Source organism: Zonotrichia leucophrys, chromosome 1A (assembly GCF_028769735.1).
Source record: "Zonotrichia leucophrys gambelii isolate GWCS_2022_RI chromosome 1A, RI_Zleu_2.0, whole genome shotgun sequence".
NCBI classification, from domain to species: domain Eukaryota; kingdom Metazoa; phylum Chordata; class Aves; order Passeriformes; family Passerellidae; genus Zonotrichia; species Zonotrichia leucophrys.
Window position 1 is genome coordinate 43920222 of NC_088170.1, and position 22733 is coordinate 43942954.

Genomic DNA, 22733 nt, shown 5'->3' on the forward strand with positions numbered 1-22733 from the left:
AGGATGCTTTTGTCTGAAGTGTCCTCATGGAATCATTATACTTGCATTAATCTTTAATCTGCAATTAAACAATCAGTTCTATGTAAAAAATAGCTGCAAACAGATCTCCTGAATGTGTACTAGGCAATATATCTTAATGAATGTATGTGTGCTGTCGAGGGTCTGCAATTAGGACAGCATCCATCACTGGGCCCCAGGTCAGCAAAAGGTTAGGGGGGAATCAAACCTCCCCCAGGTCCTGAGCGTCCAACCATGCTACCTGTCCTGCTCTAGGGCTGTGCCTGCAGCAGTACAGAACATTGACAGGAAAGCCAGGTGGGGGTGGGAAAGGAGACACAATGGATTAAGGCATGGCCTCGCTGATAAATCTGTCTTGGCAGAAGATGCAACCTGCTTTGAATCTGTTTCTTTCCAATTAAGAGACCTGCTTCCAGCTTGGGCAGATGCTTAATTGGAGACTGAGGCTGCCAGGCAGGCACCAGAGCCATGATCATTAACAGGTAGTTTGAAGCCATTAAGGTGCTCCTGCTTGTCAATTCCCCTCTCATATACTACTGACATAAATAAATGCATCCTCTTCCCCATGGCAGCAAGCTCACCTTGCAGGGGGATTTGCACATGTGTGTCCTGCAAAAAAGCCTTTGGTTTCTGGGACTGTGAAGTTATTACATCAGCACCCAAGGCATGTGAGCCTGCAGGGAATACAAGGGGCCTTCCTGCCCCGTGTCAGTGTAATATTAGAATGGTACCAAATGGCTTCAACAATAGGTAAGCAGAAGGGCATCTGTTTCAGATTTGACTAAAATTGTATAATTAGATCTTGGTAAGAGATCCGTCTGCTCATGTGAGGTTTTATCAAATGCTCTTGCCTAATCCATACAAGGAACCAGTTTTCAGGCCTCAGCGGACAGCATTTCTAATGCAAACATGGGCACAACCCTAAGAAACTCTACACCTGTGCAGAGTATTCTGTATGAACAGATGACTGCACCAATATAGCAGGTTTTTAATTTAATTTAAGAACATGGGGAAACAAAACTACAGTGATACCCATGAATGCTGTCTTATTACAGGACATTTGTCCCTTCCCCATTTTAGACCTAATAATTCCCTCACTGGTAAAAAAAAAAAAAAAAATCCACTGGATTAATGTCAAGCAATGAGATTCATTTTGTTTTATCTTACAAGGGTATCCTGACAAAAAAATCACAACTGCCTCATTTAATGATGTAAAGAATTCACTACCATGTACCATTTGCAGTTTACAAATTAGCCAATCTCGACAAATATACACTAATTAAGGGCAAGAAAGTAAAAGACACTTATTGATTGCAAGGTCTGAAGCGCCAGAAAACTGATTAAATATATGTTGTTAAGGAGTTAATAAATGAATTAACTCTGCTATGCCATGCTCCATGTACACACAAGGCTGTGGTAGCTAAATGGCAATTCAATCCTATAGTCTTCAATTATTTCCAGTGGGCTAATAAGACAAGCAATTAGACCATTGTGTTCATTTCAAACCACAGCATTAACACACTCACTTGTGCAAAGGAATAAATGATACCCATCAGGTGGGGACAAAACTACCATGTATAAAATATTTTGCAAATAGAAGACCCATTTGTTTAAAGAGACGTCTAAGTCAGCTGCTACATTAAAATAATAAAATTTTACAGCTGCAGAGTGATCACAGAACGTCATAGTTAAAGTCCACCAAGAGGGAGAAAATTTCTACTTAAATACATAACATTTTAAATGGATTCTATCCTCAAGGTAATGCAGACCATGATGGACTATGATGACTGCAAAATGATTAACCAAGACCCTTTTTGGTCCCTTGGTCTTTGTCCCTTTACTTGAACCCTAGTCGAAGTGGTGTAGCATCATTGTGAATTGTAGCTCAAGTGGAATGGTACCATCTTACTGCACTTTGGGATAAAAGCTCAGTAGTTCCTGACTTGGGTCACGGCCAGAATGGAAACTTACTGATGACCAGATTAAATCCCCTTGCAACCCTATAAACAGCACTTGTAAGTGAGGCCCTTTGAGCTCTCCTGGACTGCAGCAGCTCCCTCTGAGTGGGACACCTCTCAGAGCTCATGAACCCTCCAGCTTTTGATACTAAAACTGTCACTGATGATGAGGCCCAGGATAATACTACTCCCAACACATAATTCCATGCTCCTTGAGGTGCAACCCCTCCTTGCCTGCTGGGAAATGCAAAGGAATTTGATGTGAGTATTCCACGGCACCTCACACATTTTACCCGTGTGTGTATGAACTGATTGTGGCATCAATGTTACTATCTCAAATCCATAGTTAAGGCACTGTTATAATTGGTAGTTGGCCCTACTGACCTGCTTTGTAAAGGGTAAAGCACTCAGTGATTAAGCGCTACTAAACCCTTTTGCACCCTTATCTGTGTATCCATATCCTTTGCACCCTTACCCTCTTTTGCATTTTGAGCTTCCATGTAAATCATTGCAAATTGTTTCTAATTTGATCTTCCTTTATACGCTTTAACCTGTGTAGTAAGTTATAGAGTGAGCCTTGCAATCAAACTCTGTAAAGCTGCATTTTCAAAAATATATGTTAAACCCTATAATTCTCAGTTATGTGCACATTTATTCTTCCTCCTTCCTCTGTTTTCCCCTTCCTATAAATTATGAAGCTGTATACTGAGCCATGCTGAATAACCTTAGCAATAACGGGTATTTCACTATTTTGACAAAGTCAAAATTAGAGTGAAGCATGTGTTGTTCTGCATCTGTCAGTCACACAGCAGTCTCCTTTGAGGTCTGTCAATGAGCACAAAGTGACGGGTGGTCATCTGAACAACGCACTGTGCATCCGTACTCTGCTCAGCAGTCTGCACAATTGTAACCAGGGAGCTGCAAGGATAAGGAGAGCAGATTTTTTCCAGTCAGGTTAAAATGTTTCAAGTGGCCCATTTTCACTTTCTGTACACTTCTGAAAGATGACTAGGAGTCAGTGAGAGAGATTAAGCTCTGTTGGAGGTGCACTGTATTCATAATATATTAATAACCAAGAATGCCTCAATTTTGGTTTTACACTGGCAGTAGACTAAAGTACAAAAGGACACAGAGGTGACAAAGAAAACTGAAGGAAGTGACAGCAGGTTACTCTCCAGTACTAGAGGACCTTGGAAAACTGTAAGACTGAGGTTCAGTTTGCAAAAATACTGTAAAACAGTTGTTGCTGAACAAATTTCCACAATGAAAAATTGCCTCTATGTACTTAGCTTTCTAAGCTCTAGGAGAGTCCCACAAAAGCCTGTGAATAAGTTACAGCAATGGAAGGAAAGAGGTGCTACTAATGAACAAACTTCTTACTAGACTATGTCAAGGGAAAAGTGTTTCTTAAAGGATTGGGATAATTCAGATTTTTCTGGCTGCTTTGCTATTATTTCCTTACTGTGCTCCCATCTGTGACTGGGAGACTCACTGAACTGAAAATATATGCAAGATGCAATTTCAAAAATCTGAAGACATAAGATTACTACAAAACACTGGATTGAAGCATATCCTGCTTCCTTACAGATGCTTCCAATTTCCTTTACCAGGTACTGAAATTCTACAGCAACTATGTCCATTAGGTATTTCTGGAGGCTAAGAAAACACCCACTGAATTTAGAAACTGACTTTATATGGATTCAGATATCATTTTATACATATTAACTGAATATCCAAACCATAAACTATATGTGCTCAATGATCAGGAGAAATCCAACTCAAAACAACCAAAAAACCAAACCCCAAACCCCTTGCTCTTCTGTACCTTTATTTTGCAACTGCAAGTGATGAGGAGAAAATAATTAATTAACTTTTATAGCAGCAATAACAAAACCCGATCACACAATAGTAAAACCGGAATCAGAAAATTATTGTATTGATCCTGAAATGTGTGAAGGATTGGTCATTGCTGTAGGTTACCCATAATCTGATAATGCAAATTTTGGCCATTTCATCACACTGTGCAAACATGTCTTACATGCTGCTGGGAATTGTCTGCAATCACCAGCTTTCCTAGCAAAGATGAAGCCATGAAAATTCTTAGGTCTAAGGCTCTTAAATGCTTCTCAGCTCTCTTCAAATGTTGTTCCCTTGTCTCTCAACTTCCACTTGTAATTTTCAGAAATATTCCAGCAACAAAGTACCCCCAAGAGAGTAAGAAATTAAGGACCCCTTATAACAGTTACCCAGGTGCTCTACTAATATTTACCACCCTTCCACCTTTTTACACTTTACCACGTAATTTTTTGTAATGCCATCAGCTATTATCAGCTAGTGGAAATACAGAGCATATAAACACATATGAACCAGACATATAAAAAGTGCCATACACATGTGTTCAGGAAACTTAATGTCCAAGGAAAACGAGCAGGGAAATAAACACCAGGAAGAAAAAAGGACACTAAAGAAGGCAAAGGATATTCATTAATTCAGGGTGTTCTTGTCTTCTGTGTCTGAAGACCAAGACCACGCATTGTAAATGGATCTAACATTCAGGAATATGCTACAAGTCTTCTATGTTCTGTGTTTTTTTCCATTGCAAAAGTATGATCTGTAGATGATCTATAGATTGGGGATCTGGTGGTAGATCATAACTTCAGTGGAAGGTGAAGCCTGCATTTGTCTGTGGGTCATGGATTTTTATATTCTTTGCTTGTAGTACATAAAAGAATGAAATATGCTTTACCTGTATGATCTCTCTCAGACATTAGAAGTAATTTTTTTTTTTTCCTGGGGAATGAAGCCTGAAGAACAAAACATAGCACAATGTGCACTCAGTTTTATTTCACTGGAAAACATTGAGCTTGTGGGAAAGGGAAAAAAAGACAAAAAACAGACACAAGAAAATCTCTGATTTGGGCTAACTTTTTATACTGCATCTTCAAGAATGTTACAAAGATTGGTCTGATGATGTGTAGATGCTGCACCTACAGGCATTACCTATGCAGACAAGCCATTAATTACCATGCCCTTCATTTGGCACTTGAAAGAATTCACAGAATGTAAATAGGAAGGCATGATATATACCATGAGGTCGGTTCTGTCTTGTATTTTTCCTTTACTTGTAGACACACTTTAAAGCTCAAAGAAGCCTATTTTAGCAATCTTGCCATTAACTTCCCCAAAGAAAATAAAAGCAAGAGATGGGCAGCTCATTATTCTTTAGGTTTTCTTCTGCAAATCTTCAAATTTCCTAACAACCTTTCTCCCATACAGTCTACTGCCACCCTTAGATGTCATTGAAACAACGTTAATATTTGTAGCCGGGTATGACACTCAGCCACCAGGAGCAAAGCTATTTGGCACTGTAATGCAAATGACTGCATTCATCAAATGAGCTTTGTTAGTTATTCATTGTGCTCCTTATCATTCCTTTCCCAAAGCCCAGTGCCTCTGCATTGTGCACGGAGGTGTGTCCACAGCAGCATCCCGCTGTAAAACCCACCCTTATCAGGCAGAGCAGGGTGCCACCCGAGTGACCTGCCAAGTCACTGTGTCCCCTCTCCTTCCCGCACCCTTTTGTGCCCAGTGTTGCTCTTTGTCCTCATCCAGGATCTGTCTCCCCCTGGTCAGATCATTGTGCCAGACCCTCTCCCACAGCAGAAAGGATGATTTGCAATGAAAGAGACTCTGGAGAGATGGGTAATTCCCTCCTTTTACCCCAGCTCCTCTGAAATTGACTGCACCAACCAACTTTCTGCAGGGTTGGGCTTTTAGAAACAACTATAGCAACAAAACCACCCCAGTCCCTGTGTGCATTATGGCAGCCCAACAGGCTTGCACAGATGGAAAATGGTATTGACAGGTTTGGAAAGGGACAGACACGGACTCTCATGCAGGCAGACACTGGGGGCTTATTTTTCATTAAATCTTTCACTGCTTAACACAGTTCAGCATACCATTCTGTATCTCCAGAGAAAAGCTTTTGGGGGATGGAGCCAGAGATTAATCCCTCTGTAATTTCTACTGCTGCTGGCAGTACTAACTGCCAAGGGATTTTGGGGAAAGATAATGGCACTGTTAACTCGTAACCTAGGTGTAAAAGTGGTTTTAATAAAACTGGGATGGTTGAGGCCCCGTCAATAACCACCACGCACCAATTTTATTGGATGTAACAGATGCAATCTGTTTGATGTGGTACAGGAGGTTCATCCCAAAATGATAATTAATAGAGGTTGGGGAGCCTCTCAAAAAATTGCCTGCCACAACAGCAAAGCATCTGGGACAGTCAGTTTAACCTGTAAAGCAAAGATGTAAAAAGAGCTTATGTATAAAATTGCATTTTACACTGCAGAAAGATCCAGAGCAGTAAGAGGACTGGTCTGGACATTTCTTCAGTGTAAAATGCAATTAAGCAGGGTATAAAAACCTGTGTATAATTAAGCTAGTTTGGAATGATTCTGCAGATATTCCATAATTAGTGTTTGTATAAGAACAGATTTTCTGTTTTGCAAGAATCAGCAGTTGATTGTTAACCTGAGAAGATGCTGATACCAGCATAATTATTTTTACATACACCTACCCTTCCATGAAAAGCTAGGTTAGAGACAATTTCTCTAGCCAAAAAACAGGTCTAACAACACAAGGCATAAGAAATTGTTCCCAAACAAATCCAATTCTATTTTCCTGTTTATCTTCAGCAGAGTTGTTCTTTTTTATTTTGGAGTGTGGAGGGGAAGAGGTAGAAGCACTGATTTCATATTCTTGGCACTACATATAATCTTGAACAAAACTTTCCTATACATTTTTTTCCCCTGGTACTTCCTTGTCACAGATCAAGATTACTCTGTTAGGCTGATGGATGCTTTCATACTATAGTTAGGATAAACAGGGTGACTAGAATAGTATTGTCTGCCCTGTGTAATGTACTTACAGTTGCTTTATGAACCAAGTGCAAGGTTCCTAAATCTTCTTGTTGAAAAAGAAGAGTGCACAAAGATTTGAAGAAGTTAAAGGCTAAAACAGGAACAGAATACTAGGAATTTATCAGTGCAATAAAGAAAATGGGAGCTATTTAATACCCTGATGCAGATTGTTTTCACTGGAATCCTTTATGCTTCTGGTCATCTGTTCTCTCAAATTTTCAGGAGCCCTCTTAGCTTCTTGAATGGAGCGAGAGTCTTCATTAATGGTAACTAAAATTAGGTTTACTCTAACTTCTTTTAAACTTTCTATGCATTTTCTGTGCCCAGGTTGTCAAGAAGGCCAGTGGCACCCTGGCATTTTCAGCAATAGTTTGGCCAGCAGGACTTAGGGCAGCAACCATCCCCTGGTACTCAGTGATGCATGTCAGATGCTGTGATCAGTTTTGGGCCCTTCACTACAAGAGAGACATTGAGGCGCTGGAGTTTTTTCAGAGAAAGGCAAGGAGGCTGGTGAAGGGCCTGCAGCACAAATGCTGCATGCAGTGATTGGGGGAGCTGGAGGTGTTTAGCTTGGAGGAAAGGAGGCTCAGGGGGGGACCTCTTGCTCTCTACAACTTCCTAAAAGGAGGCCGTAGTGATGTGAGGATCGGTCTTTTCGTTCAAGTAACAAATTTGCCCTGGGGGTTTAGATTGGATATTAGAAAAATATCTCCACAGAAAAGGTTACTGAGCATTGGAATAAGCTGCTGAGGAAAGTGGTGGAGTCACCACCCCTGGAGGTATTTAAAAGAAGTGGAGCTATGTCATTCAGAGAACATGGTTTAGTGATGAATTTGGCAGTGTTAAGCTTACAGTTGGATTCAATGATCTTAAAGATCTTTTCCAACCTAAATGCTTCTATGAATTTATGAATAGTCAATATTAAGGAATCAGCAATCAGTTTCTAAAAGTGTCTCCTTGACTTTGATAATATCTGCTGTTATTACTAAGTTTGTTCCCATTTATGATCTTATCTTATTATAATTAGGAAAGCAGTTTTAATGTAGTAGAGAATCAATTTACAATAATGACAAAAAATACAGCCTTTAAGGCATGCCTGTGTTAACCCTGCTATGCATTTTTACAGAGTTTCTTTCTTTGTCCTCTCATCTTTTTCCAGTCATGGAAAATTCACCACCATGTAGAACACCTTCCAAAGCTCAGACACTTTTTCAGGCTCTTTCTCTAGGATGTCTATTGACCATTATCAGGAAAAAAGTGTCAAATGCCCACTGTCACCTTCAGTCAGCTGCCAGGGGCTGGAGACGTGACAGGCTTCATCCCTACAGCTGATTCTGGTGCCACAGGACTAGCACAGCATTTCTGAAAGATCACTCAGGTGTATCTCAAAGATACCACTTTCCAATTAAATTTGGTTGGCTCCATCTAACTGGGTTTAAGACTGAATTGTCCACAGAGCACTAAGAAAATTGCTGAAACTGCTTGAAATTCAATTGTGACAAACACCTAACTCTGGATAAGGGTCTTTGAAAATCCCGGACAAAATGACCTGAAAACAGGAAAAGCAACAATATAGAGGTATAGAAGCACACAAAACCTACTCTATCCAAAGCCAACAACATACTTTGCATTTGTATAAAAAAACACTGACTAGAACAAACTACTTATCAACTTGTACAATATTCATCATGTCTGTACCAACTTTAGTGACTTTTTAAACTACACGTTCTACAGAAAACATCACCACTGGAGAAACATCTAGGAAAAAGGAAATGCTGCTTATAACCCTGGTATACTGAATTATTAAGTGACACATAAAACAATCTAGTTGCAAAATTTTAACTCTTAAAATGAGATGTAAACATATTATAGTGCAGAAAAATCTAAAGGTGTGCTTTCTGCAATGCTTTTCTCTTAGCAGAGGAAAAAAATCTTTCAATTTGCCACAGACTCCATAGCACAGAAGATTAAATTTCAGTAGAAAATTATCAAATCAGCAGAAAATAAAATTGATCGTTCCCATGCATACTGCAAAAGCAGTATTTTACTGAAAAGACTGAATACCTCAAATACAACATAAAAGCTTGCCATAATGACAGATAGTTCTATTAGAAAAGGTACTGAGTGCATAATTAACCAGTGCTAATACCTATCTGAATATCTGAAAAGAAGAAAAATTTATTCAAGTGGAATATAAACTATTCATCAAAGCTGGGGGAAAAAAAGGAAAAAAATAAATTGCCACACTGAAAATATGCACTAGTCAGGCTATGTTTATGATCCCCTGACAGAAATGTATAAATAGGAGAAATTTACCACTCATTCACTAGGGGCTAATGAAGCAGAACTAAGATCACACGTTCACTATCACTCAAGTAGAGAGCATTTGCAGCTTCTCAATTTTATATGGAACTGCCTGCTCAAGTCACACATTCTGTAACAAAGGTCATATTTTTGTTTCAGTCTAAACAGTAAACTGTAATTGGCTCAGAAGTTTCATTTTTCTTAAACTAATGTTAATTTAATGAGTATTTTCTCCACATTCCTGGATATAGGTGATGGAGGACTTTGCTTTCTCAGTTTCCCAGTATCAATCAGTTACATATAGTAAGGCATAAAATGTAATATTTAATTGAATTTTCCTGTTCTGTAAAATGACTTATATTCTTCAATAAACAACCACAGCTCTAAAAGTTTGGATTTTTTTATAGCAGTTTACAAAAATAAGGAAAGTCAATCCTGCTATGTCCATACAATCTAAGCTACTGCAACTATTTAGTTGCAAATGTGAACACAGTGTGTATCAACAATTTTAAAAAATGCTTCTTGAGCTAAAGTACTTGTAAAGGACAATCAGAAGTTTATACTGTGTAGAAAGGTGCAAGTAAGGTCTAAATTCTCAAGCAACAGCAAGTTTCCAATCCCCGAATGTTCATTTGGAGTAACACAAGCTGCATTACTTTGCAGCCAATAGAGGCATATGGACAATATTCCTGAATATACTCTCAACTTTGAAAGTTGTAACACTTGCAACCGTAAACATATTTCTGAATTTTCAGCATCATCTTACTCTGATCTGTGTCAAGTAGTATTTTCTAGAAGCTGGTTGTGAATGAAATATAAACTGGGGAGATTTGAAGTACTTCCCATGAATTTACTTTCTCAGAGGTCCTAGCAAAAATGCTGCCCTGCAGTTTTAGCCAGGTGATCATCCCTTGTACATTATTTCCTTCCTAACTTATTTTCACAGCCTACAATTCACTTAATAAAGATTTGAGTGTGTGAGGTATTCTGTGAATAAGAATAATGTTTATAAATCTATAAACAGATTTAAAACTACAGGCCTGTTTCTAAGAAGAGGAAAAAAATTGTACCATGTGATTCCAGCAGCATGTTAGGAAAATATTCTCTGGAGTTCTGCCTCTGTTCTTCAAATGGCTCAACATACTGCCAATCTATAACAAGGATAACTTTTTTCCTGATCTAAACATAAAACTCCACTACACTTATAGAAGTATCCTTACTGGAAGTTTTAATTCTGCATATTGTTTTCTGTAAGCATGCAGACAGCTGAAAGGACAAAGAGAAAAATATCTTACAGCAACTGGACATGCATCTTTGACTTCACTCTGCCTACAGTTGCATATCTGGAAAGGGATGACCAACACAGACCTATTGAACAAAGGTAACCATGAGAGTAGCTTGCTTATGGATCACCCTCTGATCCCCCAAGAAAAAAAGAAAGCACAGCCAGTGTCACATCCGGCTCAGCAGAGGCCAGGGTGATCCTGGCTTCCTTCTGCATGGGCTGAACAAAAACCATGCAGGGCAAGGCAAGGCAATGCTGTGCTTTCTTCTCTAATAGCAAGGTAAAAGACCTAACTGCCCACTAGGAAGAACAACCTACCCCTGGAACATTATTCACAGTACTATAACTGAGGATAGTAAAGTTTTTTCTCCAGAATGGTGTATATGCTACTAATGCCAGTCTAATTGGTATGATTCAAATGACTATGTGTGTGCTGGGGAGTAGAAAGAAAGCTGGTCAATCAGAATTCAATAGTTACCAGTATTGAGCACATCCATACCAAACATAGCAAATCTCTCTCTGGAGGAAGAAAAACAGGAACCATAAAAGACCTTTGGCTTGACATGGCTTGAGGAATATTTTCATGACATTTTGTACAGTTAGCACATTTAATTGTGATTGAACTGGTAAATAAATCTTACAGAATGGCTCATATCTTTAATTCTTTAACATCTTTTAGTTGTTGCAGAGGCCCAAGCAACAACACCTGTGGTACTCTAATTTTGTTTCACCAATGAACAAAGATTGATATGGTAGTCAGAGAATCAAATTAGAAGGAAGAGACAGGAGTAAATATTCTGTCAGTGTTGTTCAGTGTTCCTGTGCAATAAAAGGAAATCCAATTGTCTCATCCCCACTCTTGCATTCAGATTTACTACAAAAAGAAAAAAAAAAAAGATAAGTAATTCTCAGTGTCTTCAAAATCAAAAGTGTGGGAATAGCAGCTTTTCTAAAAATCTGTTACCTAGAGTGGATTCCAACTAAAATCTCCTGAGGCATGGGGAAGTGGAATGCTGAGACCTATTCTTTCTCAAGTCATACTAGAAATCAACAGCACTACTATTTGCATGATGACCTTTCTGTATAGTGCTAAGAACTGGTTTTCCTTGGCAACAGAATTAATTAATTGGGACCTAGTCCCAGCAGCTGCTGCATTCACTGCAATCCAGATGGGTAAACGGAAATTTCTCTCCCACTTCCGACCTATTTCATATCCCACTGAAGACACATGCATGGGAAACCATTTTTGGGGTGCAAATTTCAAAGCATCAGCTACCTGCTGCACACTTCTGCAGGGTGCATTCTTCCACAATCCCTTTTCCATAAGTCATCTTAGCACAGAGTAAAAGAGAGGCAATGTAAAATTTATTCCCCTGGGGTTACTTGTTCAAGTGCCTCTAAGGCTAAGGGTGAGAATGTGCTTTGAATAGTCTAAAGCTGTCCTGTCAATATTAGAGTACTAAGTAGTATCTGACTGCAGGTCCACTGTATTTTTGCTTAACTTCTACTCATTTCAGGAGTTAATTATCTGTAAAAAGGTTATTGTAAAATCATGAATCCACTCTCAGCTGGAGGTCAAGTAAGTAACTAAAGAGAGAAGAGACCTCACAGAGAAATTATTAAATTAAGATTCTTAAAGTCTTATTTCCCGATTTTAATCTTAATCAAATTCCTCTTCAGGAATTCTAGATGGGAACAATTGTCTTTATAGTAAGCCAAGTGAATCCACTCCCATCCTAAAAGTATTATCCACTTCACAGTACACCATCTTCACACTGAGAAAAATGTTGGACAAAGCAATATGCCTTGAAGACTATCAGCAAGCTTTAATAATTACACATTATGATGTAAGAAACAGTCTTTCAATACTCACAACTCTCTGAAGCATTTCCCAGCCCACAAGCCAAGCTCACTTTTTGAGCTTCAGACAGAATACCCTACTAAGTCTGAATTAACAAAGGATTAATATCAAGACAAAGTCTAAGAAACCCAAATTCCTTGCACAGAAATATATGAATCCAGAACATGTTTGAGCTTTGCATGGAAATAAACTTTAATGCATCTGAGTACCACGAGGAAAGGGAACAGAACTGCATACAGCACTTGCTGAAATCTCTACAAGAACATAAGGGAGCCTAAAGGGGTCCATTATGTTGCATTTTGGGGGCATGCAAATACCCATAGTCAAAATTCAAATTTGAAAAAAAAAGAAATTACAATCTCATTACTATGCACAAATGGGAAAGAACTGTTGGCTGCTATGCTGAGAAGGCTGTCATAATTCTATAAATAATCAGACATACTGATCACTTGAGAGTTTTTCCTTCTGAATTCCCTCTGTGTGTTGCCTTCAGTTGTCAGTAACTATGACATGTGTCCTCTCCATCGAGCTGGCTAATGGCCCTTGTCTAACTCTGAAACATTGGACTAGCACTTTGTGAAGCCATCTCTATCCAGGAAACAAAGATAAAGCCAACACTACAAAGTCTTTTGAATTTCTAGTCCACCATTAATTGCCCTGAAGAACTTAAGGTAAGCAAGCACTTCCCACCAAGCAGAACCTTGTGACATCCCACAAAAGTGCTCTCCCAGCACACCTGTACTGTGGGCAAGCAATGGGTTGATCCTCAAAGGAAAGGCTCAGCCTAGTCAAACATGCCTCCATCCTTCCCTTAGAGGGCAATTCAGGCATGGCAGCAATATCTCGCAGGCAGGATTACCAGAGGCAGTTGATAAATCTAAGAGAGTTTGTATGTTCACCTATTGTCACAAAATTAAATGAGAAAATATTGATGCAAACTTACTACTCTCAATATAATATTGGGAAAAAAACCCAACCCAAAATAAGGAATCCACTGCTAATATTAAAATAAAGTAATATCGATAAGCCTAGAAATAACTGTTCCATTTACTCTAAACAGCAGTGGAGTCTCATTTGCTCTTTCAAAGGCATAATCAGTTGAAGGGCACATTTTTCTTCTTTGTTCTTTCCCATCAATTTTAATAGGTGCAGAACATCAGTCACATGAAATGTAATGGGACAAGAAGATGGATGAGTACATTTGAAGCCACTAGTCACAGGACAGAAAGCATCCTGACAAAGTGACACCGGCAGCATAGGGTTCAACAATAGAGCCTGGACAATATTTAGTAAGTGAAACTCCAGTGCTACATGATTTGGTATTTTCTCTCTGGACAAAATCCTTTCCCTGACACTATTCATCATATTCCTACAAGTCAGGCTTTCAAAGACATTCTCCTTCTGAACATGACCAAATGACATTTTTAAATCAGGGAAATACATAAATCTGGGGACAAAGAGGTCATTTGGAGATAAATTGGAATGACCTCCTATGTTAAGAACTTCAAACTACTTCGTCAAGAAGGTATTAAATGGTTTAGTAAGATTCACACCTGAAATATGAAATATATTGTGGAACTGACAGCAACAGGACTTTACTACTGATGAAAAAATACCAAAATCCCCCTGTTTCTACTAGGATCTGAAGAAAGCAATACCAACAAATTAACAATTAGAAATTCTTTCACACTAAAAAAGCCTCTGATGTGCATACTACAACGAAATACACGAATAAAAAACCAGCACATCCCATTAGCTGCCTGTGAAGTAGTTCTGGGAAAATTGTAATGAAAATTCATATCAAAATTGAAGTTTAATGTACAGTGAAAGAAAAAACAGTCATCCAACAAGCCTAATCAAACCCCCTTTCTGTATGTTGAGGAAGCATTGGAAATGCAGGCAGGCCTACACTCTCCTGTAATGATCCACTTGTGCTATAACTTTACCAAAAAATGCCAAGTGGCTCCATTCAGCCCTTTACTAAGGTTGTTGTGATCACTATCATCGTTATTAGGCAATGCTAAGTCAGTGTCTTCATTAGTCACTTGCCATGATCTCTACAGGTAATCTTTAAGCTTTAAATAATACTGAACTTTACACCAGAACAGGAAAAGAGAAACCAGAACCTCTTAACATATACCCACAAGAGAAGGAATTAGAGCCAGACCTGCAAGTCCCACTGCTGCACCAAGTATACATATATATACATATACATATATACATATACATATATACATATATATATATATATATATATATATATATATATATATATACTATACCTCAATTTACTCCAGTCACCCTTCCAGTGGTATGCAATATCCAGAAAGGAGAAAGACAGATTTTGGCAAATTCTCTTAAACAGGGCAAAATTCCTCTCTAGCAGCACAATATGCATTGATGGTGGGTGGTGCATTCTTTTTTTGTCAAATACCTTATTGGAAGTTGCTTACAGCTACTAAATCTGTTCTTGCCACTTTCCTCCTCTCTCACAAGACAGAGACTGCTTTCAAACAAATCTCTACAAGTGTGTGCTGGTCAATACAATTTCACATAGACAGGAGTTCCCCCCAGTAAGTCACATATTTCAGAATGGGAAATCCAGAGAGAATGGAAATTCCACATTAAGAGAAGTTCTGAGATTTCTCAAACAGTACACCTAACTCCAGGAAGAGCAAAATAATTTTAGATAAAGGAAAAACTTGACTCATTTTTGGCTTCCAAATTTCATACATGAAATAACACACTGTTTCACAAAGTCTTGTATACGTTTCAAAAGTTACTCAACCTAAATATTCAATTATGATGATATATACATAACATCCATGAATTTCTGGAAATTTTTTCCCCATGTTTTTTCTGTAACTCCATTTTCAAAGAAATATCTAAATTTTTAATGAAGCATTTTGATTTTGATGAAATTATATTCCTTAGCGACAAACAATGTAGATACCACTCACACTTACTGTATTCTTCACTTATAAACTTATCTGTCTTCGTCTTTCCCAACTGTAATATTAGGCTACATGACAAATTCAAGTGAAAGACTATATTGTAGTGGAATACTTTCAGCAACCTTGACTTCTGAGAATGCATTCCAAAGGCTGAACTTTTACTAATAATCAACCTTTTCTTCCATTAAAATTTATTTTGAGCTGGCAGTTCATATGACCTGGGATATCATGAGGAATCTGAATATTTCACATTCTAGCCATGGGGAAGTAGTCAAAGATCTGAATAATGATTGTTCCCTGAGCAGTTTTCCCTGCAAATTCATCACTATAATATGCAAAAAGCGCATTAAAAAGACAATCAAACATATAACACAGGTCAGTAAATTACTCTGTTATATTACAGGTAACCAAAAATAATCCGTTTCTCTGCTTATATCAATTGTTGAGTCCTCATAAGGATGTAGCCAAATCCACCCCTTCCCATGCTCCCTGTGGTCCTCAGGACACAGGTTCTGGCACTGCAGTACCTATTTCTGACATTACAGAGCAATGCTGCCAACCACAGATATGCAGAAGAATATCAAACCAGAGTAACACTGGTTCTAAACATTATCTATTAAGTTCATCCCATTTCCTTTCAAATTTCATAAAGTGAATTATTAAACCTGATTGGAACTTACAAGCTTTTCTCACTGATCATAAATGATAGTGCTACTAATGAAAAGTAGTTTTTACAAAACATTATGATTTCAAGAACTAGGAAAAAACCCAAACAAACACTCCACACTCCCCCTCCCAAATACTGAAAAGTATGAAATAAAAAAGAAAGAATTCTCCAGCTAGGTGAAGAACTCAAAAACTAAGTTTTATCTAGACAAATTAAAGACACTTGTAGGCTTTTTGCAGATTAAATCCTCTCAGGTTCAACTCTGACATTAATATACCTGAAGCACAGGAATTCTTGTGTGATGTGGTTTGGAAGATTACTTGTTCTACTGTGCCTATGTTGTTTCAGAGGTCAAATGTCATGGCTAAAACCTCTAGAGAATAACTATTACCATAAACATTCAGAAAACAAAAAAATTAATGTTTGTTTCGCTGCACTTTGCTTATCATCAGGGTTTGTTTTTTTCAGTTAAACATATAAACAAACAAACAAAACCTCCAACTGTCATACTGGAGAAGAAAATTATGTATTATTTTTTCCACCAGAGAGAAGAATATGTAAAATGTCCTAACTTCCTAAAAGTTAAACAATAAAAACTCACAACAGTGGGAGTCATGGAAGTCTACATGATCCTCTTATGCAGGAATGGCCAAATAGTCACCCTGCTCTCTGCCTCTCCACATCAGTATTTTAAACTAAAATACAAACACTTGAAGAGGAGACTTTGCAGTGCATTACATATATAAAGACAGTATAATTCCATTTCTAGGTCCAGTCCTAGAAATAGCATACAAGTATTTTTAAAATTCTCTTTCTTTTCCACTATTTATTATATTATAGATAACCTCTGAACAGCAGCTGATTTAATATCCTCTCTTAACAGACTCGGTTTTGTTATAGTTATTGAGCAAAGTAAAACAAAAAACAAACTTATTGCACAAAAATAGAAAAGAAACTATCTTCAATGCAACCACAAAGTAAGGTATCAAGAGTTATCAGCACAGAAATTCTTAAATTCTTTCATGTCTTGATATTTTGAGGTGATGTTAGCAAACCTGGAAATCTTCCTGCACTTGAAAAATAAAATCTACTTAGGAGTGTCATCAAACTACTTTGCATTAAACTAAAAGAGGAGAAAAGCCTTAGTGATTGAAATTACCAGTGGGTTCAAAGTTACAGGGTTGACAGAAAAGCAAATACTATTACAAAAGCTCATGCCATTTCAAATTACATGTCAAACATAATCTGAAGCTAAATAGTCTTAAAGCCAAAGATCCAAGAATTTTTCAGTATTTTTTAAAAATTATTTTGATAAGACCTCAACAAATCCCTAGGGGTGGAAAACTGCTAGTTTTCACCAAGCCCTGCTGCATTCATCCCCAATAAACTTTCAGATCTTGAGAGAAACCTGGTGAAACAATCTACTGTCAGTTAACCCCACATCCATGGTGGATTGTTTGGCTGACATTTTAATGCCCTTCCTCTTCAATGAGCCACAAAAATAAAAACCAAAACTGAACCTCTAAAATATACTTCTTTTTTGACAGAATGCTCAAGGTAGCAAGACTGGCTTCATCACATCACTGATGTATAGAACTCACATAAAGATACATTTTGCCATAGGCCTAAGGATTATATCCACACCAAATCACATCAGGAAGAAAGCCTCAAGAAAGGATGGCTCTGTAACAATGTACAAAAATCTGGTAATTAGAAGAATCCTTAATCCCCATTGCTAAATTCAAGATGCAAGGAACAAACAGTAAAATGAGAGAGAAAATCATGCTATTCAGTACCTGAACCACTTCTTTTTAAAAATTTTCATGGCATTGCATGTGGAATTGCAGAATCAAAGAATATCCCTGCAGATTACAGATATAATCTCAGTATAGCTTTTTATAGGGCCTGTGTTGTACTCATCCCCTGAATTCTTATCTCACATACTATTGTCTGCTTTCTTATCTCAGGATGACTCTTTCTTTATCTTTCCTCTTGAGGTATGCACAGGAACTATAAGTCTTTTACAAGACAGTAAACAAGGACAGAAAATGAAAACTTGGCCTCAATGAAGTCAGCAGTAACACTTCAGAGTTTGCTGGATTTTACCAGAAAAAAAAGTTTTTTATAATTTCTTGGTTCAAGATAAAAAATAATACTTAGCTACTTGGCATGTAATTAAGGTGTCATGTTCAAAAGAATGACCAAAAAACCTCCTGCTAACAGGTTTAGGTTTTTAGAGAACCAGATGACAACCTCCTAACATGTGCAGTTGTATGCATGGATGTCTTCTCTACAGCCACTACCCAACCAGACAGCCAGAGCTGGTCATTTCAGGCAGCCTGTGTGTTCCCAAATCCCAACCCTCCAGGACTCCTCAGGGAGCCTTTACATCCAAACAGAGCTCTGTGGTAAGATCCAAGTCACACAAGAGGCGACCTGAAAGTGTCTCTTCTCTTTTAGGCAGCTGGCATGTGGTGACCCAAAGCCCAGAGCTGAGGAGTGGGTGCCCAGGGCTCTGGGGACAATTACTGCTGCAGCCAATGTTCCCTGCATCTGTGGCACAGTATCCAGTGAGGGAGAGTGAGCTCCTCTACCAGGAACAGGTTTTTAACAAGGTCGTGACACTGCTGTTTCTTCCTGAGCCTGCAGAAACATTATGGTAATGGGATTATTCTATGATTTAATTTCTATTGTTTCATGCCGCTTAATTATTGGTGTAAAGGAAATAATCAAGGAAACACGAGAACCAGGAAATCTGTGCCTGCTAACCACAAAGATAACTTCTTATCTAAAAGAGAAGTCAAATTTTTAAACTCATTTTTCAGTCTTTTCAGTTCAGCAGAGGTTCTTTAAAGAAATGCCAAGAAAGTTTTTAGGACACGGCTAGAATTGTATGGCAAGCTTTGCTTGATTACATCTTAATATTACATTACTACTATGAGACAGTGCATTTTAGAGGGGAATTACATAAAGCAGATCTCTGAAATTGTTCAGTTAAACAGTACTCCTGCAAGTTTGTTGACTTTTATTTTTGAACTTTTCAAATAGATAAATGAATATTCAGATGAGCTACTTAGAGAAAAAAAAAAAGACTCAGGGGGTTATCACTTGTTTGTTTAAAAAATTTAGAGGAGCAAGAAGAAAAAGAAAGGTAATGAAGTAAGATCAAACCAGATCTACTTTTGCTACTGATTTAATTAAACTCAGATAATTCAGCTAATTTCCAGACAAATAAATTCAGTTTTTTTTTTCTTTCATATTCTCCAGAGGTAAAACTGTACTGCTACAGAATTTCTCATAAAATGAGAGCTTAGATAGAAACCAAAAATGTGTTTCTGCTAATGCAACACAAGCTGGTACTTTCCCATAGCTGGTGAAATTCATGAGGGGCATTTGGAGGTGGCATTGATATACAGCAAACAAAGGTACACAAAAGTTGTGGCAGGTGTCTACAGAAAAGAATGAGAGATAATGGCAACTCCCACACTGAGGAGTTGTCATATAAATACCTCACATGGCATAAGGACCAAAAGAGAATATTAGTGGCTGAAGGGGGAAAATGAGTATTGCATCATCCAGCTCCTCAATTCATCTTTGGAACAACCCCAAACTTCCTCAAGACCAGAGAAGGCAGGTCCCAGTGCTGGGGAACACTGCTTGGCCCCAGTCCTCCATATTCCAATGCCAGCTGCAAGCACCATCTCCTGAAACTTGCAGAAATGCCTCTGCTGTTTCAGTGGGCAGCCTTGATGTCTCTCTTTGTGAGCAGCTTTGCGTTTCGAGAGCTGTACCACTAGAACTCCGTACAAGTAGCCCAAGGGATATCAAAATGAACATAAAATCAGAACTCTAAAATGATAAAAATTTGAACTTTATAGTAATTATGGAAACCAACATGAGAAGCAAACAGCATAATCAGTCTTCAGAGGATTTAAAAATGCTGTGAGCAAGCTCTACTATTATCCCAGGTCAAATGTGAAACATAAATGTACAATGTTCCAGTTTTAATCCCAGCTCCACCACTGGCTTTGTGAGCCATCTGAGATGGCTCCTCTTTTTCCTTCTGGCTTCTCTCCTTTCTCCCTTTCAATTCTATGCTCATCTGAACTAGATCTGCTTCTCAACATGCAACTGAAAAAAGAGGTTTGCACCATTCTTTGGTTTACTTCTAAAAGCAGTGTTCTCTCTCCAGCTTTCCCCACTTTTCCTGGGTTAACTCCACATTTTGAAAACAAAGCACAAAAATTCAAGCAAACAGAAATGGTTTTATGACAGCCACAATATTCTGAAGAAAACCTGCATTTTCTTGAGTCTCAGACAAGGCTATTGAAGATTACTGCTGATTCCCTTCAATCCTAGCCATATTTCTGTTATCCTTTTTGCTAAATGGGAAGAATCCTCACCATGCTGTTAACAAATGACTTTAACTCGCTTCTTTAACCCCTGCAGTGGAAGAAAAAAATCAGCTGAGTATGGCAGAGGTCTGCTCTTAATGGACATGAGCATACACCAGATCCCACCCTCTCTAAGTGACTTGACATAGACTTCCTGGATACACACTCATTAGCTCAATCCTGCTTATACAGCACACAGGAAATAATATTAAAGTGCTCCACAAAGTAGTATGTAGGGCCATAAATTTCAAATTCAGACATCTTTCATTTCTGCACTGGTATATGGAGAAGAGGACTTGAAGGGGGTATGCCTGATACCTTCCCCCAGTGAAGCCAAGAAATAAACCTGAGCCATGCTGAGGACTGGTGAAGAGGCACTCAGAAGCATGAGGGTACTTCACCAATGCACAGTGGTATCTCAAAATCTTTCCTTCTTAAAATATGACTATTTGACTTTTTATTTTGATCCCAATCTGCACATGCAGAACACAGTTATCTAAATAAACATATCCATCATACCAGCAAATAATGGTTTTGGAGATGGCCCCCACGGTCTCTGAACTGCTACCAAGCAAAAGACAAGTCTGGAGTGAAGGAATGGGGGAAGAGTGAGAAATTATACATATTCTAATGATGCCTTCCTTTTCCAGCAGCTCTTCAATAAAAATCCCTGTGATGCTGAATCTGACCTCACTAAAAACAGTCACAGCAAACCTGCTCCACTGCAAGCATTTGCATGGTTTTCCTCTGCAAACATGCTTTCCTTTGTTTACTGTATTTTTAAGTGTATGAGTGCACAGACCACCCACAGTATCAGGTAGCCCAGCATGGGAAAGGTGGCAGAGGAGGCTAGGATTGCTTCTTTATATGAATAAAAATTAATCTATCTGATCCACATATGCTAGTGAGCCGCAGCTCATCCTCAGTCAATTCATGTCCCTGACAGGCTAACTTGTCCCAAGCTCTCCAGAAATCATGTAGATGAAAGAGCCCAGCCTGTGGTATAGGAATTACAGGACTGGAGAGTTAAAAAGGGATTTGCAAATCAAGTAGTAATGCCTGCCTTGGCTTAATTTAATTTATCATATTCTACTGCTGCTATCCCCCTCCCAGCAGCAAATCAGAATTGTACACAGAAGCAGTTACGGTGTGAGACACTACCTGATCTTTACTGCAGCACCTGGTTAAAAATATGCTCAGTATCCTTTGGGCTCTGACCTGCACACACTGAAACAAAGATAGGAATGAGTTTACAGATGAACACAGGATGTGGCAGTGAGCACACTAAGTCATTTCTCTGCTCTCCTTCTGCACCTTATCAGTGACATTTCCCTAACAGCACAAGATGCAGCACCAGGCTCACTGCATTTCAACTCCCCAAGGAACATCCCTGAGATCCTCCCAGGGATAACACTTTATCTGGCAAGCACCAGAGTAAAAAGTGGAAGCATTAGTTAATTTTGTACCTTGGGTGCTCACATCCACTGACACTCCAACTCAATAGCAGAAAAGACAACAGATAGAGGGAAGAATTTCTCTTGAATCTCTTAAAAACCCCACCTCACAACATTACTGCAAGGAAACCAGACACAGTCTTTATCCCATACTCACACGCAGCCCTTTAAGAAATGTCTGATTCCTTTCACAGCAGAACCTGCATTTCTTATTCCCTGGCACAGAAATGCAGACACTGACCTACTCTACTCCATTTTACACTTTCAGATCAGTTTGGCAATCCAGAGCTGGGGAGAGGGAAAGGGAAGAGAGGGAAATGTGCTGCTGCTATGCTTCTCCCTGTGCTGTTGCTGTAAGAAAAAATGATGATGGGATTACAACTAAATATTGAACTAAAGGGAAGTGTTCCACCTAGAGACCATCTTCATCAGGCAAGGCAATGGGCATGCTACCTGCAAACAGACACTCTTTTAGGATTGAATACACTTGCTGGTTCTGTGGTAAAAAATGATGCAGAGGTATGGCCCCCAGTAGTAATTAACAATGTTAATCTTCTTCTTCCTCTCTATGGTGATAAAAAGAGTCATTTTTATATTTAATTAATGCAGAGGATCATTCTGGAAACTGGCTAATGAGGCTCTGATCACATTACCATGAAAATGTGCATTAACACCACAACTGAGGAGGCTGCTTCATGTGTAGAGAATCCACTTTGTAATTAGCCCACTGTGAAATGAATCACGTCAGGAGGAACTCGGAGGGAACCAGTCGGCACTGGGCACTTAGCTGCTGCTGTGCCAATAGACCACCAACATTCTAAGCTGTTTTTTCTCCCCTGCACTGCCTGTCAGCAGCAGTGCAGTCCAAAACTGCCAGTGCTCAGCCTCTATCAAAGGCAATGTGTCAAAGCCA

General features: G+C 38.6%; 1 protein-coding gene across 2 annotated transcripts in view; it reads right to left on the bottom strand.

The window, feature by feature from the left end:
• Positions 1 to 22733, bottom strand: part of PDZRN4 (PDZ domain containing ring finger 4) — a 227861-nt gene that overhangs the window by 71647 nt on the left and 133481 nt on the right. The window lies entirely within an intron of this gene.